Below are 5,921 nucleotides of genomic sequence, written 5' to 3'. Positions count from 1 at the left end.
TCAACAAAAGTGTGGGACCATTGAATGCTCCTTTACAGTTTTTACATGTTCTTGGACTTTTTGCCATCTTGCAATAGAGTATATGTAATGTTCCTGTTAAGTGTTATTTTACTTGCTTTTCTTTTTAAGCAGAGTATGTTTGTCACCTTTCTGGACAGACAGAATTAATAGGGGATAGGAGGTTGAAAGCAAAGATGGCTACTATACCGGCGTAAGTTCAAAACACCGGCGCATCGAGGCCAGGGTAGGGAGTAGGAGCCAGTGGAGACTGGGAGCCGGAGAGTTCCTGGCTTCACCGTGCCTCACTCAGGTCTCATTAGCCTCAAACGAGGACTTGCCCTGGGTCTTACCAAGTGGAGCTTTGATCGCCGTGATCACTCAGTGCCGAGAGGTCCGGATTAAGTCAGTGATCTGTGCAGATGGGTTGTTACCTGGCAGTTTGGCTGTGGTAGCAGAGAAGGAAGAGTGGGTGGGCCAAATCAGACTGACAGCTTCTCAGCTCCATGCTCTAACGACAGCTGGGCAAGTGCTTCCATCCCACTGAACTTTGGCTTCCTTATCTGATAGTGTTAAGAATCCATACCTCACATCCATATTGTGTAAGTAAGATGCTGAGCCCACTGCCTAAAGGATGACAAGAGATCATCGTTGTTGCTTATTCAGTGTAGACCGAGGGCTACAGTGGGATAGATGGTATGTACTCGTGTAACAACAGCGATAACAATTTATTAGCAATAATAGTAGGAAAGGATGGAATTATTGTTAGGTTTTTTCCTGTCCTTACTTTCAGCATGTCCAAGTTTAGGAGTGCAGAGAGCGGGCCCTGGAGGCGGCTGGAGGTTTAGATTCCCAGTTGCTTGTGCTGCTCCTCTTGAGAAAGCCACTTTGGCTACTTAGGGTCCACGGTGTGCATAGATAGGATAGCCGCTGCCAGTTCCTTGCAGGGTGGCGGCTGTCTTGGTTGAATTGGTGTTTCCCTTGCGCCACCACTGAAGCCTTTTCTTAGGATTAAATCAGAGCTTAGGGGCATTTGACAAAGAGGAAACTTCCATGAGATGCCTAGCAAATCCCTACTGTGACGTGCGGCTTTGTTATGAAGGTCTTCTTTATAAATGCTATTGGAAATGCCCACATCACTCATTCTTTATCTACTGTTAGGTCACACAGCATGGTCAGTCATTTTATGTTGTGTTCCTTTCTGTTAATGTTCTACATGAAGAAGGAACTCTGTCATACGACATCTATACTCCTAAAACTGATCTGTGTGGGCTGGGGTTTTGTTTACTTTTTGTTTCTGTTTTTTGAGATTGTTGTGTTCGCAGAGCGAGTGTGTATTCTATGGGACTGTGGCTTTAGCCATTCTGAATGTGGGTGGAGAGAAACATGTTCAACTGTGTGGCCCTCAGTAAGGTTTTCATAACTAAATGGAAAAGCCATGTAATTAGAGAAGTTATACGGATACTCCTGGGACATGCAGAACAACGGTCTTCAAGTCAGGGATTCACTTCTGCACATAACTTTCCTTTTAGACAGTCACAACTCTTAATGACTGTGTCCTTTCTCTCCTCCCCATCCTCCCACCCACAACAACTGGGATCCTCTGTATTCATGTTCAGTAAAGCACCCTTTCCTTTAGGAATAAATGCAGATGCTGCTTGATTCATAGAATACACATAGAATACACCAGAAATACATCTAATGCTCCTACTTGACCTAAACTGCCTTAAAGTGCTCATAACACGTACATTAGCCTGTGGCTAAGCAAAGCTGTCCAACACAGCTTGTTTGTATAGTAAAGCCTTTGAAGTTCATGTACTGTTTTGAATGTGCTCTGGGTTAGTGTCCATAATTTTTTCCAAGGATCAAGTTTGATAGCTTACTGTAGAGAGACCACTACCCAGCATCAAGAGAGGGTTGAACTGTGAGTGGCTAAGCCCCTGGAAGAGATCCCCAAGTTTCTGTTCCAGGGTACTGTTTCTACTAAGTGCTTACTGATCTTACATGATGTAAGGTGATTGGTCGTAAGGTCTTATTTCCTAGAGTGTCACTGTCAAGTGAACGGATATTTCACCATTTAATGGCCTCTATGGGGAAGTCTGCAATGGCAGTAATTTTAGTGTTAGAGGACGGGGATCAGGGAAATACAGCAGTGGCCAAAGAATTGTCTGGATCCTGTGAAAAGGGAGCTGGTCCTGGGAGAGTAGATGGGGCAGGCAGTGGTCAGAGACAGAACTTGAGGCTCAGGCGTAGGCCTGTAAGGCCTGGGAAGTAAGCTGACAGGACTTGTAGCTGTGGAACTCTGGAATTTGAGCGCAGTAAATCATTTAGGAATGCAAACCTTTGTTATTGCTGTTGAAAAGGAATTCTGAAACTGAACAGCTTGAGAAAGACGAGAAATGTTTTCCCGGTCTTTGGGAGGCTTGGCTTTGGGTGTTTGTGTCTGGTTCTGTTCCTGGCACACAGTCCCCACGGATGCTTCTCACCACAGAAGGGAGGCTAGAATGAAAGCCGAGTTGGGCTTCAGGTTTCTTTTGTCTGAGCATCTTGAGATAACTGAATGGACCGCACCTCCTCCCTGGTGCAGTCCTCTCCCACAAAGCCCCTACAACATAACTTTATCCTCTAGAAATTTATGGTATGGCATCATATTGGGAATTTTGAACTGAAAAGCACTTTCTCACGGTACACGGATGGAAGAGTTTCCAGCTGTCCAGAGAGCTGAGGCCAGCACAAGTCTCCAGAGGGTCGCTCTGGGAAACTGCTGTGGTGACTGGTTTTCATCACAGACTCTGCAGCTGCACTGGCTGAATGAACTTTAACCCCTGGAACTTTAATGGTTAACAATAACATAAAGTCTTTTGAAAGTCTGAAAATAATTTCTGGTGGTGTGGAGTATCTAGAGAATGCCCTGTGGCTGGCTAGCATCAGCCACTAGATATGAGCTGACCCCAGCCACCATTTTGGAGTTGTGTTCATTACAAAAAGATTAAGGCTTGCACATTGGCCAAAATAGTTTGCTACTAAAGCGTTGACTATTTGTGTATTTTCTACATTTTAAACTGGGAAACTTTACACAGCTTTCTTGAACCAGTCTGGGCCCGGCCAGTTATGACTGTATTTTAGCTAGGTCCCTTCCTCCCAAACCCTGCTCTGAAAGAACTGTTAGCCGCCCCTCCCCTCCTCAGTGGTAGTGCATACCTTCTGGCAAAGGACAGCAGCCCTGGGGAGTTTCCACTTTCTTTTTGGGTGTTATTGGTGATCTCAGCTTCATTCATTGAGTTTCCTGCATGGCAGCTAAGTTATTCCCACAGGCTTTCAGCTGCAGATTTACAGCCTGTCAAAAACAAAGTGCCTTTGCAGACTGTGACCTATGGGTATTGCAGCCTGAGTTTGGCTGAGGCTCTGCCCTCCTGTGAGGGAGCTGAAGTTGTAAATCAGTGTTCCCGATGATTACAGTGAATGGTGATGCTCTGAGACCCTGTACTACATATCCACCCCCACGGGGGACTGGAACAAACACTTCTGGCCATGTTGGAGGCAGCATGTGCTTCTGTTCTGGTTTTTATTTGCTGGGGTTGTTTGTTATTATTTGGTGATGGTGGCGTGCGCGCATGTTGCAATGTGAAGATGTCAGAAGCCCGCAGTCCTTGTCTTCCACCTTGCTTGGGACAATGGGATATCTGTTTTGCCTCCGAATCCTCCAGGCCAGCTGGCACACAAGGCTCTGAGGCTTTTGTAGGAATGCTGTAACTGTTAGCATTACTGTGTCCTTTCGTGTGGACTTCAGGAATTCCCTCTCAGACCCTCACATTGTACTTGACGTGCTCTCATCTCTTACCCATCTCTGCAGCCTGCCTTCTTTAAGGAATATGCTGGTGGTGACCCTCCCAGCCAATGATCTTCTAATACATCGTGGAAACTACTGATTATAAGGGATTAAGTTACTAGCTAAGTTAAGGAAGGAAACGACTAGTTGAATGAAGTCAAAGCATACGGAGTTTAATCCTCTTTAATAGACAAGTAAGACTTGGCTCTTACAGTTGGTAAGAAACTTAGCAGATCATAAAGCTTTGCTTACTTAAGTACGTATCAGGTAAATTTACCTTGCTTGCTTTTGTGTTTGTGTGTCTTCCCAATTAGGAAATCCCCGTGCTTGATTTCCTTATGTGACATGTTCAGTGGAAGTTTAGGTTTCTATTAAGTCACTGTTGTGTGTAGTTGTGGCTCCTGTGAATTGTTTCACTTTTGCATGAACCCTACTTATGCCTTTCTTGGTGCATATATATTCCAAGGTGAGTGTAAGGTAAGCATACATTGAGCTCTAGGAGTTCCTGTGGAGCGTATGCTAGTTAACAACACTCCTGCTTTGGGGGTTTGAGAGTTTAGTTTGCCAACATCTACTCACATTTGAAGTGTCTTTGGAAACCTTCACTGCTAAACCTTTACTTCAGCAGTGCTACATTGTGGATTTAATTTGTGTTCACCTGATGATTAACCCAGTTGAACACCTCTTTGCTATACATTTCCTTTTGTGAAGGCCCTAATTAAGACACATTTCATGTCTATTGTTTCCTGTTGAGTTTTGTACATTTTCTTGCTAATTTATTTATTTTTAAAGAATTACTTATCTATGTATATAAGTACATTATAGTTGTCCTCAGACAAATCAGATCTCATTACAGATGGTTGTGAGCCACCATGTGGCTGCTGGAACTTGAACTCAGGACCTCTGGAAGAGTAGTCAAATGTTCTTAACTACTGAGCCATCTCTCCAGCCCCTCTTGCTGATTTATACTTATGGATACATTGTACCTCTTGGAGGCTGACTCTTGTGCTAACTAATCGTTAATGGTAGGGAACTATAATCTCATGACCAGCTTGGATCTTGATACAACCTTTTCAGCTATCTTTGAATAGAGACCCTCCAATATCAATTCATATGTGAATCTTTTAAAACCATGATAAACTTACTTGTGTGCTTATGAGTATTTTGCCAGGATGTATGTAAGCATACCACCCTTGGGCAGTGCCTATGGAGGTCAAAACAATATCTGATTCCACATTAGTAGAGGTACAGATGGCGTGAGCATCTGTGTGGGTACCGGGAAGCGAGTCTGGGTCCTTTGTAATCGGCTCTTAATCACTGAGTCGTCCTGGCCTGTGTGTTAGCTTTTTTCTTTTTGTTTAATGGTGGCGTCATAATGGCATTCCCACAAGCATAGGATTTGAGAGAAGGGGACTGAATTTTTGCACTTACTGTAAAATCTTAGTGTTACATATTCACTCATTTGTGTGTCTGTGAATGTAAACTCACGGGTGTGGAGCGTGCACACCTCTGCACATTGGTGAAGACAGAAGAGCACTTCCTGTTCCTTCTGAGCAGTCTCTTTCTGATTCTGGGACTCGTGTATTTACTCCAAAGCTTTGAGATTGCTCGCATCCTGGCTCCCTTTTTCCTGTCTCATGAAGCTGTCACCTTAACCGTATTCTCACACCAGTTGAATTTGGAAGCAAACCATGAGAGCAGACGTGTTATGGCTGGAATCTGAAATGTCCCCAGATGCTCTGTTGGGAGATTGTGGGACCTTTGGGATGTGAGGCCTTTGTGGTATAAGCAGCTCACTAGGGAGTGGTCCTTGAAGTTTATATCTGCCTCTTGTTCCAGTGCTGCGTTTTGTGTTTTGTCAGCCAAGAATCAAGATGTCAATGCCTGCAAGGGCCTGGCACCATACCTTCCGGAGTCAAATAAAACCTTCTTCCCTCGGGTTGTTTCTCTGAGGTACTTTGTAATTGAGAGAGAAACACAGCTAAGGTAAGAGTTCAAAGGGAGCTGTGAGGTGCATGGAAGGAGAGCTTTGGATTACACTAGAACGCAGTCTGTGTGGAAAAGGTGTCTCAGTCAAGGAAGGAGCATCTTCTGT

Source organism: Micromys minutus, assembly GCF_963924665.1.
Source record: "Micromys minutus genome assembly, chromosome: 6".
Taxonomy (NCBI): domain Eukaryota; kingdom Metazoa; phylum Chordata; class Mammalia; order Rodentia; family Muridae; genus Micromys; species Micromys minutus.
This window is presented reverse-complemented; position numbering follows the sequence as displayed.